Source organism: Limulus polyphemus, unplaced genomic scaffold (assembly GCF_000517525.1).
Source record: "Limulus polyphemus unplaced genomic scaffold, Limulus_polyphemus-2.1.2 Scaffold1210, whole genome shotgun sequence".
NCBI lineage: Eukaryota > Metazoa > Arthropoda > Merostomata > Xiphosura > Limulidae > Limulus > Limulus polyphemus.
This window is the reverse complement of record NW_013666820.1, coordinates 185,970-199,003: the sequence shown is the minus strand read 5'-3', so window position 1 is coordinate 199,003 and position 13,034 is coordinate 185,970. Positions and strand designations below refer to the sequence as shown.

General features: G+C 32.8%; 1 protein-coding gene across 1 annotated transcript in view; it reads right to left on the bottom strand.

Annotated features, from left to right (window-relative positions):
• Positions 1-10,894, bottom strand: part of LOC106462621 (suppressor of lurcher protein 1-like) — a 127,393-nt gene extending 116,499 nt beyond the window's left edge. Inside the window, exon 1 of the mRNA XM_022389936.1 lies at positions 10,770-10,894. The gene's annotated coding sequence lies outside the window, so the exon portion shown is untranslated. The remainder of the gene's footprint in view (positions 1-10,769) is intronic.
• Positions 10,895-13,034: the final 2,140 nt, after the last annotated feature.

The window sequence follows — 13,034 nt, the reverse complement described above, 5'->3', positions numbered from 1 at the left end:
TCTACTCTTTCCAATTTTCAAACACCTACAATTGTTATTATTATTTATATACCAATTAATATAAATATCGTCTTATAATCGTCTTATTTTTAATTCCATATACACATGTGTGTGTTTTGTTTTAGCCATACTAATAGATAATTTTTTTCGAAAAAAGCCAATTTCATACTGTTTGCCACTTTTTAATAAAAATGTTAGCTTTTACATAGTATCGAAACCCGGATTCTAGCGTTGTAAGTACGCAAACATACCGCTATGCCACTTGGGGGCTGTGTCATTAGTAAACATAGTAATTTTAGCATTTAATTTCGGTTACATAAATCATTTATAAATATTATGAACAGCACACATCATTACATTCGCATCACTAAGGTTTATTTCTGTATCTGATATAGAATTCTCTGATATTGAAGGTATTTTAAAATACTAAATGGCTTTAAAATGTTTCTTTCAGACTGCATATGTTTAGGAACAATAAATTTGGAGAACCTTCTGTTTAATAATTCTCCGATAAAGTGTGAGAAACTTCAATTCTGTTGATTAAGCTAAAAATGTTCAACATATACTGGAATTCTATCCTAGCCCATGAAATATTACTAAGGTGGATTATTTTAACAAGGAAAAACGTAATCTGAGAGCACCATGGGTTTCTTTCTCTTGTTTTGAAAGAATTCCAAGATTTCTTGTAATTACCAACAGACAAAACTACTTGTTTAAATTGTCTTTTACCTTACTGAAAACAAGAACCTACAGTTAGTCTTAATAATTAATAATTCTCCCAGCGAAGCAAAAAAGTACAAAGACGTTTAGTCGGACCAGTGTTTTCCACGTTTTCTAAATATTTCCATTTAACTGTAACTTCTCTTCAGCGGTTCCGATTTTCCTCGTCAGTGCGTTTTGTGAGGATATTTTATTTTTCTTATAGAAAGAAACTCTGACAAGGATCACGGTATGAAGCCACGTTCAGGGGCTGTCACTTGAAAAATTGGAGGCCATAACTTGCTCACCTCAATTTTGGAATTCTTGTATATTATTGGAGTGGTAATACATTTATTTTTATAATTCGCACATTTACATGCAAAACATTTTCTTTCTATTAAGAATATTTCAAATTGATTTGATTAGTTCGACTGAAACATTTTTTTATTTATATCTCATTCCATTATCTACCTTTTACGACTTTGTAGTGCTATGTTGCATAAGAACACATATAACATGAAAAAAAGTAAATTATGAACTACGACACGTTCAAAGCAGATTTTACATTGAACAAAACTTTAAACTGATTTTTTTTCTATTTTATCTGTATAAAATAGTATACTTTTTTCAGCTTTAAAGTGTGTAATGAGGTATCTACATTTTATCCGCCATGGGGATTAATCTTTGAATTCTATCGTTATAATCCCCCATTCTTACCGCCTTAAGTCGTCTGTCGTTCAATCCAAACAGGAAATTCGTAATTTTCTCTTCAACATTGAGTAGGAAATTAGGTTATTTTTTAGTTAATTTATTTGTCATAAAAGATTTACTTTTTCATGTATTTTTTGTTTGTGAATTAAATTGTAAATAGCAGAAATTTCTGATTTATTGGTTTCGTTTTCATCGTTTTCTTCGTAAGAGTTTATTGACTAAACTGAAAATTTATTTTAATTTTTAATTAATCATTTTTGAAGTTATAGATAAACTCAACTGAAAAGTAGTAAAACTATCCATCTTTCCTTTGTTTAATTTATTTGACTAATTGGGATGAAAGTATACTTTTGGAACGAAATTTTCTTAAGTTAAGAATTGAATTAATGTAAACATTTAAGTTTCCTTCTCGTGTGTCTTCTTCAATGGTTGGAACTTAGCTGAATGCTATGTACATGCTGTGCCTTGAAGAAAGTAATTGTACCTTTTAAAGAGCCCGGCATGGCCAGGTGGATAAGGCGCTCGACTCACAATCTGAGGGTCGAGCGCTCGAATCCGCATCCCACCAAACATGCTCGCCCTTTCAGCCGTGGGGGCGTTATAAAGTGACGGTCAATCCCACTATTCGTTGGTAAAAGAGTAGCCCAAGAGTTGGCGGTGGGTGGTGATGACTAGCTGCCTTCCCTCTAGTCTTACACTGCTAGATTAGGGACGGCTAGCGCAGATAGCCCTCGTGTTCCAAAAACAAACAAAACCTTTTAAAGTGATTCTGCGTTCATATAAAAGTTATATAGTATCAAATAATGGGGATAATTGTGATTCGCTTGTTACATACGAATCGGAATGTAAGAAGATGACGCTGACAGCGTAGGTCTAACGTTCTGTAATTAGAGTCAAACTCTAGCTTGAAAAGTAAAAATAGTTAAGGGAAGTAGTGTGGCGTAGTCGGTGAGATGAAAGTAGTATGATGTAATTGGAGAAATGGGAGTAGTGTGGTGTAATCGGAGGGATGGAAGTAGTGTGGCACAATCGAAGGGATGGAAGTAGTTTGGTGTAATTGGAGAAATGGGAGTAGTGTGGTGTAATTGGAGGGGTGGAACTAATGTGGCGTAATTGGAGAGATGGAACTAGTGTGGTGTAGTCGGAGAGATGAAAGTAGTGTGGTGTAGTGGGTGAGATGGAAGTAGTGTGGTGTAGTTGGATAAATGGGAGTAGTATGGCGTAATTGAAGAGATGTAACTAGTGTGGTGTAATTGGGCAGGTGGAAGTATCGTGGTGTAATTTGAGAGATTGTCTGTTGAATTTTAAGCGCAACAATCACTCAAAGAATTAACATCTTTTCAGTATTTGCTAGATATAATGTTATATAGATTAAATCGAACTGTTGAGAAATTATATGGGAGGATCGAGCGAGCAGTCGAGTTTGAAATGTCGTCATGTAACATAAACAAATGGTGATTTTGAAAAGCAAATGTTTACACCGAAACATTTTTTCACAGAGAAAAGCCCCCCAGTGGCACAGTGGTACGTGTGTGTGGACTTATACTGCTAGAAACCTGGTTTCGATAGCCGTGGTGGGCAGAGCACAGATATTCCTTTGTGTAGCTTTGTGCTTAATAACAAACTAACACAGAAAAAAAAAGATTTAAAAAATCTGTCTGACTTTAAATTTTCTACGCAATGAAACATAAATACGATATTTATCTATCTTGAGTAGATGATCTTGTATTTGGTAATTATTTTCTGATTTTATTATTTGATATCGTGAAAACCTTTTGAAGGTCAGTGTGTATAAATTTTTTTTCATTAATAGTTTTAGGTCTTGTAAAGCGGCTGGTAAATAAATAAAAGATATTGTAGCACTTTTCATTAATCTTTATGTATGTATAATTTTACTCGTGATGCAGAAATTACTCTGGTAGGCAGTTTAATATTACAACTGCGTGATTTTTCACTGACGGCTAACTCTCTAATCCTATATTCTGCTGTTCTCAATGACAATTTGAGCTGGGTTATGGAAATTGTAGATATTTCTGCATAACACTGTGATAAACAGGTTTACAACGATAAATGACAAAATATTCCACTAAATTTATTATATTGATATGCACGTATAAGAAATAATATATTTTATTATAAGATCTTACAACTAGTCAATAAAAGTATTCTATTCCTAATAAAAATGTGAAAAGTTGGAACTAAATGGAAGAGAACAACACAGTGTAGGATGTAAGATGAAACAAAACATGGATTACACAGTTAAGTGAACGACATCAAGTCATAAACTAAAGATAATTTAGGGTTAGCTATCCGGTTTAGGATCTGTAACATTGAAATTATGTGTATCTCAGTGAGGTTGTGAGCCCACAAGCTATTCTCTTTCCTTCAATGATGGCCCGGCATGGCCAGGTAGTTAGAGTGCTTGACTCGCAATCTGCGGGTCGCGGGTTCGAATCCCCGTCACACCAAACATGCTCGCCCTTTCAGCCGTGGGGGTGTTATAATGTGACGGTCAATCCCACTATTCGTTGGTATAAAGAGTAGTCCAAGAATTGGTGGTGGGTGGTGATAACTAGATGCCTTCCCTCTAGTCTTACACTGTTAAATTAGGGACGGCTAGCGCAGAGAGCTCTCGTGTGCCTTTGCGCTAAATTCAAAATAACTAACCAACCTTCAATGATATCATAACCACTTATGGTACTCAAGGTTGCGAGCTGAAGAATAGTTCTCTGATAAGATCACCTTGAAAGTACGTTAATAATGTTCTAGATAAATAACTAGTTGAAATTCTGCCATAAATTTTGATCCTATTAGTCTTTTCCTCAAAAAATGCAAAAGTAATGGTTAAGATCTAGACTAATTAAACTGTTCAAGATCCTCCGATATTATTGAAATATTTGTATTTTCTGGTTGTGGAATAGGTTAAAAAATACTTGTTAAGATACTTTAACACTGTACTTTTTCAGTCAAAATTAATTTTCTTAGCGTTAATTATTTTGTACCGTACAAAAATTATAAGTTCAGGTTTATGTAAAAGATAACCTCAAAATCTCTGAGCGAATAAATATGCAATTACTGTGTAAAAAAAGATGAAATTTTTATTTTACAATATCATAATCATAGGGGATACCGTAATCTCTACAACGGCTAAACAAGAAAGGCGGTCAATCCCTCCAATAATTTTCTGTAATCCCCTAATTCTTTAGGGACTGACTAAAAGCCGGTCGCTTTCTCACCTCTCTCAACCCCAACCGATGTTCCTTACACCTAACTTCATAACATGCTGTAATAAAGTATCTATGAAAATTGATGAACAATCAATATCTTACGTATCAAAATAATTGTAAAATATGCCCAGATTATAGTAAATTAAACTTCTCCCTAATTTATTAAATACGTTTTACCCAGACCCTTGCATAACTTCATCAATAAAGTATAAATTTTTTGTCCAGAATATTGCCAAACTTCATCAGCAAGTTGTAATTTTAATTACCCAGAATACTGCAGTAAATTATAATTTTATTTGCCAGGAATATTCCAAAACTTCATTAGTAATTTACATATTTGCTCTGTCTAGAATAGTGCAAAACGTATTCAGTAAGTTCCAAGTTTTTGTATCCAGAACACAGTAAAACTTCATCCTGTGCTTAAAAATATAGCTCTATCAACCAAAATGTTGGATATAATTTACTGATCTAGAAACGTCACAGGTTCTTCTCAAGCAGAAAAGGTCATCTAGTATCAAGTATTTCATTTCTTTTGTATTAATAGTAGAGAATGAGAACCTAATGAAACAGAGAGTTTCTTAAAGAAGAAAATAATGGATTATTGTAAGAAATCGTTACCACTTTCTGCCTTTTCTCTCTTGAGTGTTTCCTCATTTTGTTCATCTCGTGAAAAGATAAGTCAAGAAAATAAACACCATACAAACAACGAACTTTTCATGAAATTCTAAGAAACATCTACATAACGTTATCGCGTGTCACAAGCAGTTGATAATCAATCTTCTTGAAGATTGGTTTGATAGCAATAACCTTATCTCGCTATTATATATTCAGTGTTCACTTATCGTTCATGTATGTCGTACTGTTGATAAGGCGTAGAATTTAATTCATCCGATTCCTTCTTAATTAAACAGTGATAATTTACATCTGAAAAATGTAGCATTTTGTTACTCTTTAGCAAATCCCTAAGAACGTTTTTTTAAAAGGTCATAAGTCAAAGATAAAACATTTCCCTGTACAAAATAACAATTCTGTTCGTAGCTCCCAAATCATCACGACCTAATTATTGGAAACGGCTGGGATCAATAACGATATAGATTTATACAGCAGAATATACCCGATTCACAAGGAACTATCTCGGAAGGATGGGAGATGAAATCTGAGCTTCATTTTTATTGAAACCATTTCGTACGTCTTTATATCTATCTTTTTATTAATACTTTGATATTTCCATTGCTTAAAACTTTTTATTTATTTATCAAATAAGTTAGTTTCCGACGAGATTTGTTTTTGATATTATCTCAAATGATACTTAGAAATGTCGAAACATTAACTGTCTAGTGAAATAAACCAAATATACTTTTAGCACTTACGTAATACCTCCTCGAGTGTAATATTCCAATACAGCCAAAATAAAAAGGTTACTTGTAAATATTCGTCAACTCATTTTTCACTATAACCCCTAACATGTTCATTTCATAATCTATTGTGTTAGCAGTTCGTGACAAGAAGGTGTTCATTTAGGTACTAATCGTTCAGAGTGAACACAAAAATTGCATCTGGAAACTAAGGTTTTTATGTCTTTAGTGGCCACTGCCAAACTGTTGACAATGTCAAGCAGAATGGTAGCTAATAACAAACATCCGGGTACTGACTGATGTTGCCAAATCACTCAATAACTCATCATATTGCCTTAAACAACAAGCAAACATCCAGGTACTGATCCTGTTAAACTCCATTACAGATTAAAAAAAACAAAGGAAGAAGAGCAGTATGCATAATATATATACATGTATGTGTGCGTGTGTGTGTGTGAACAACTGTTTGCATACTTGTAGGCTTGTATGAAATAACTAATATACATATATATGGCTTTACATGAATATTACCATATGTATATATGTGTGTATGTAATGGAATATATTTGAATATAGGTATAAAAGTATAGCTGCCAAGTTTGTTTAAGTTCAAAAGTCTTGAACAATCACACATATCTTAGGTGGTTCTCGCAAGATGTTCACAGTGAACCACGAAAGTTTAAAACCGCAATGTTTTCAGCACTTGCTATCAAGTTGTAATAGAGGAGATAAATATGACATTCAAAACAAGATAACCTGAAAACAGAAACACAATAAAAACGACAAATTATAAAATCGGCGTTGGCTTATTTCATAGAGACAATGTTTTTAAAAAGGTAGTTTCTAGTCGAAGATAAAAATCCAGTAGTGAGAACATTTAAAAAATATCTCATTTATTCGGAATGGAAATATAATTCTGACAGTCTTTTGAACAAGAAATTCATGATAATTTATAGAGATACGCCAACGTATCTGGTATACAGACTAACTTTGGTTGTTTCATTTTGATTAGAAGCATGGATAATGCAACATTTCGAACAAAGAACGAATTAGTTTACAAAAGCATTTCGGGAAACAGTCCTTCATTGGTATATATAGAGAAAGACTACTGTTACCTTCCATACAGTGGTTCGTCATAAACATTTTTACAGCGTCTCTTAGAATATCCTTCTCTCGAGTACTGGCAGAAAAATATAAAAACATTTTAGAAAAATATGTTTCATTAAGTATAAAGATACATTGTGGAAGTATTTTGAGAAGCAATAATTATTCGAATAGATCAAAACAAAAAGGAAGAAAAAGAGAAAGAAGAGTTTATGAAAACCTTTCGTGCAACAGTATATCATTCGTTTCAGAAATAGAGTATTAGAATGTTTTAGACATCGATTTTTCGTCAAGTTCCGGACAATGGATTTTCATCATGTTTCAGACAACGGTTTTTCATCAGGCTTAGAAATATGTTACGCTATCATTTCGAGCAATCTTCATTCTTTAAGAAAAGAAAAGATGAACTGTGTCAAAGTATGGAGCAACAGCCCTATACTGGCTTCAAAAGTAGATGATTATAGTGATCGAGACAAAAGCCTTTCATCAAGTCTAAAATATATCTTTGATACAAGTAAATGGTCATTTTTACAATGATTTCATTGATTTGATGCCTATAATTTTCACTCGTAGTCGAGTAACAAGCCTAACGTCTCTTCTATCGAGGTTACTATATGTCAAACTTATAAAACGTTATATGAGATGCTTAATACAAAATATTTGGTATATGTATCAAACATCTGTGGTTTACGTGAAGAGTATGTTAACATTTCTCGCGTAAGGCTTTGTGTTAGTAAATTGTATGCCCCAGAGACAAAAAAAACATGCATGCAAAAAATAAATATTTTTTGTCTTTTCTGTAATTCTTCCGTTGGCTCAGCAAAGATTAAGGAATAATATCCTATTGTGCAGCTTTGTTCTTAAACAAACAGGAACACTATTCCGTAGCCTAATATATCGTATCACAAGTAAGGAATGGGGCAGATATACAATATATACAATACAAATTATTTATTCATATACACCTTTAACAACCAAATAATAAATATTCAAAAGTATTTGAGAGACACTCTTAGGTGATGAGCAAACCACATACAAAAGTAGAAGTTATAAAACCACTTGAGAAAGTCAGCAGAGCAGATACAAAAAAATCATAAAACCACAAATATTTTACTTACCGACTGACTGACATTCTTGAATGATTCAAGTTGTATAACAAACAGACTTACTATAGTAATAAGTGCACCAAATAGAACAATAGCACAAGGAACACGTGTTAGTGCTAACGTGAAGTAGTTAGTTAAATTAATTAACTAATTTATCAACTCTTAGTATATGCAAACAACCATAACTCACACTACATCACCCAAATGACATTGCACACTATAGTGTGTGCCATGACATTTAAGGCCCACATACACATTCACAATGTGTACACACATCATAATTGAAGAAAATGCACACCACACACACGCACCATAATATTACGGTGTACATCCACACTAATGATATAGATACGGGATATCAACACAAATAAATGAATGATGCATAAGATCATGTCACCTTGTATGAAAAAAAAACATGCATGCATAAGTAGAAGAAATATTTAAAAAACTGAAAGTGTAGGAATGGATACACCCAAAAGTGAGGAAATAAGGTAGGAATGGGCATGGTGTAATAAAAGTGCGTCTATGATTCTTATACTTTTGTATAGACAGTAACGAATCCAAGACGTCGATATAGAGAAATCTCTTAGGATTTTTTATCCTTATATTTTAATCCACCTATATAGCTAATGTATGAAATCCTGTTGTCTTCTCATGCAATTACAAAAGGAAGGACAAGTTGTAAAGAATAAATACAACATACAAGTTATGGGTCCACATGAATATCTGATTCTTCTGGTGTTGTATAAACAGACTTTACATGTTTGCCTTCAATAATTCGATTAACAGAAACATCTAGTAATTGTATGATAAGCATAACTAAGTTTGATAAGTTTAGTCAACCTGGCTTATTGTATACAGGATAGAAAAAATATACGAAATAGGCATGGACCAGATGTTGGACACGCCCCCTTATTAGGTTGTACAGAGCAAGTTTTGTTACACTATGTTCATTCCTATTATTGTTTCCTCACTTTTTGGTGATCCCATTACTACACTTTCATTTTTTTTAAATATTTTTACACTTGTATTAGAAGTTCAGCTCTCTATGTAATGTATGGATGCAACACAAGCGGCTAATATACTTATGTATAAATTGAGGTTCACAACACTTTAAAGTTTCTAATAAAACGTGTGGCATTTTTTACCACAAGCTTATGCTAAACAAACACTAAGCTACATGTTATACGTTTAAATCAGCCATGATGTATATTCAAATTTTAGCGCAAGTTTTATTGTTTAACATTAATCCATAATACGAAAAAATTAAATTTGGCGTAGCTTTTGTAAATAGAATGACTGGAAGAACAAATACATGTTTTCGACGAATAAGTACACCCAAAGAAGTACATGCGAGGATTTTGTTTTATTTAATTGTTGTTGTTTTTTTGTATGAGACAGCTTTATCGCATCAAAAAAGGTTAAGCTTGTAGCTTATGTATGTTTTCTTCTTCCGTTACTGCTTCAGTTTTAATATGAGGTTGTAGACATTACGTATATCTGTTTCTGTTTTCGTTTACACCTCTCTCTCCCCCTCAAACACACACATATACAGTTACATAGGATCAGTGCTCATATCTTCAACAATTGTCTTTGGTTTAATTACTTATACCTGTTTCTGTTTTCGTTTACATCTCTCTCTCCCCCTCAAACACACACATATACAGTTACATAGGATCAGTGCTCATATCTTCAACAATTGTCTTTGGTTTAATTACGTATACCTGTTTCTGTTTTCGTTTACATCTCTCTCTCCCCCTCAAACACACACATATACAGTTACATAGGATCAGTGCTCATATCTTCAACAATTGTCTTTGATTTTATTCAGTATTTCTACTCTTTTTGCCATCTCAGACACCTGAAGTCATCTCCAAAACAACTGTCGTGAAAGGTTTAGATAGAATGATTCAGAGATTGATTTTCACACCTGATGAAAACAAGTAATAAATATCTATAAGTAATAAAAAGAATACGAATGAAAGTTTTCTGATTCTGGATATAATTCTCGAACTTGATGATATTACAGGTTAGGGTTATTAAATACATTATTGATTAGTTTCTCGTATTGATTCGTGACTAAGTAAAATGCTATTACTACAATCGACGAAGTCACTATAGATGTGCATACAGGCGAGTGGACGAGCGTATTGAGAAAAAACCAATCATAATGATTTGGTGAGTTTTGAAATCATCAGTGCCTTCTTAAATTGAAGAAAATTATTAAATTTACGATCAAATAATCGAAATAAGAGTAAGCGATAAAGAAGGCAGAGGATCGAACTTTTGTTACGGACAAACTTAAGCACTGTTGCTTCAGATGAGCAAAAAAAAATAAATAAAATTAACGTTAAAAACAAACAAAAACATGCATCTCATTACTTTCTCTAATTGAATATAATATTATAAATATGATAATATTATAAAGCCTAACTGGTATGATACAATAACAATCATTGATAACCTACTGCTGTGTTATACAACTATAGAACTGTAACAGACAACTGCAAAATAACTAACTCTTTTATTTTATATAAATAATGGAAATAAGAACGCTCGTACCTTACCATACTTTGATTCTTGTATTCTTGACAGCTGTCTAATTGGAAGTACCAGGGAGATAAGAGAATCCTGTACTCAGGTGTGGGGGAATGTACCCATGTGTCACTCTCACACTCCACGGCTTGTCTATCTCCTGAACCATCCTATGGAGGAAAGTCTTCAAATCGATATGTCGCCTGATTTTATTCGCGCGCACCCGAGTGCGCGGACGGATGTAATAAAGCTGGCGACTAAGGCTTTAAGAGCTACAGTTACGTCAGTAGGTATGAACCGAGTGCTCTGTTGATGCTTTTAAATTGTACGTTCGCCTAGACCAATAGCTACGGATCTCGTAACCGTAGCGATGTTGGTAGAATTATTTTTATATCAATTACAGAAAGCACAAACTACAGAGCCTCGCATTGCACTAATGAAAAACTAGTAAAATTTGAGAAACTTACAACAAATAGTACACAATAGACCTGGCTACATGTCTGTAAAAGATAGTGCTGGCAATAGCTTTGGATATCATCAGTTCCTGAAGGTTTAAAAATATATACTCTGTATGTCCAATCGATATAAATATCAAACGAAGTTTCGTAAGAATAAAATCAAAGAGAAGACGGGAATAATACATTACGTAATACTTAGATGATTCAGGTGTACCTTTTAATGCACAAAAGTCTCTCAGGTTTGTACATATTGAGATGCTTTAAGTTTAATATATTGCTTAAATATATTGGAACAGCAGAGTTTTTCTGTAATTTCCTGTTTTGTATGTATATATCGCAATTCAACTATCAGCGACAATAGAATATCAATTTCAAAATATAGAATATGAGTGGTTTCCGTGCTTATTATAAACATTCTAAAACACTGTAAGGATGTGAATGGGCGAGGTCCGCTGATAAGGTAGAATTAAAAACAAACTAGAGCTGAACAAAGGTAAGAATTTCTCTTTCGACTAAATATAAACTATATCAGTTTACAACAAGTTGACTATGTCACAGATAAGTTTACAACAAGTTGACTATGTCACAGATACGTTTACAACAAGTTGACTATGTCACAGATACGTTTACAACAAGTTGACTATGTCACAGATAAGTTTACAACAAGTTGACTATGTCACAGATACGTTTACAACAAGTTGACTATGTCACAGATAAGTTTACAACAAGTTGACTATGTCACAGATAAGTTTACAACAAGTTGACTATGTTACAGATAAGTTTACAACAAGTTGATTATGTCACAGATAAGTTTACAACAAGTTGACTATGTCACAGATAAGTTTACAACAAGTTGACTATGTTACAGATAAGTTTACTAACTTTACTATGTCACAGATAAGTTTACAACAAGTTAACTATGTTACACATAAGTTTAAAACAAGTTAACTATGTCACAGATAAGTATACAACAAATTACTTCACAAATCATTTTACAGCAAACTATTTTACATATCGGTTTACAACAATTATATCACAAATTATTTTACAGCAAACTATTTTACATATCGGTTTACAACAATTATATCACAAATCAGCTTACAACAAGCTACTTCACAAATTAGTGTAAAACAAGCTCGCTATCTCACAAGTCACTTTACAAAAAGTTGATTATGCCTCAGATCACTTTACAACAAGTTGGTTATGTCTCAGATCACTTTATAACAAGTTGACTATGTCTCAGATCACTTTACAACAAGTTGACTATGTCTCAAATCACTTTACAAATTGGTTAAGTCTCAGATCACTTTAAACAAGTTGAAATGTTACTTGAACGTATTTCTGTGATTAAACATACTAAGTTTATTTATTATCCGATATTTCTGTGGTGATTAACATAAGTAAAAAAACTTCTTCGATTTATGATTATGTAAACTTCTAAGTTACTTTATGTTTTTTCGACGTTTAAATGATTTTTCTTAGTTACGTTAATTTTCTGCAATGACTTGTGGAACATGAATTTCTTAACTAGTTAATTTTTCAGTTCCAAAGAGCCAATTCTGTTTTTGTTTTGTGTAGGTATGTGTTGGGGGTAAACTTAAACCCTTAGTGATTAATATAATGGACATAGTAAAAACGAGATATTGTTCACGAGGGTTAACAAAGAGAAAATATAATTAGTCTAAGCTCTTCCCTGATTGTTCATCTTCATTTACTGACTAAATTATAAGAAAGAGAATTAGATTCAATTCAACTGACAATTCAAGAAGGTTAGCATTAAAACAGGATGACTGTAGTGAATGGTTGAACACATTAAATAAACGTGCTAGAATACTATAA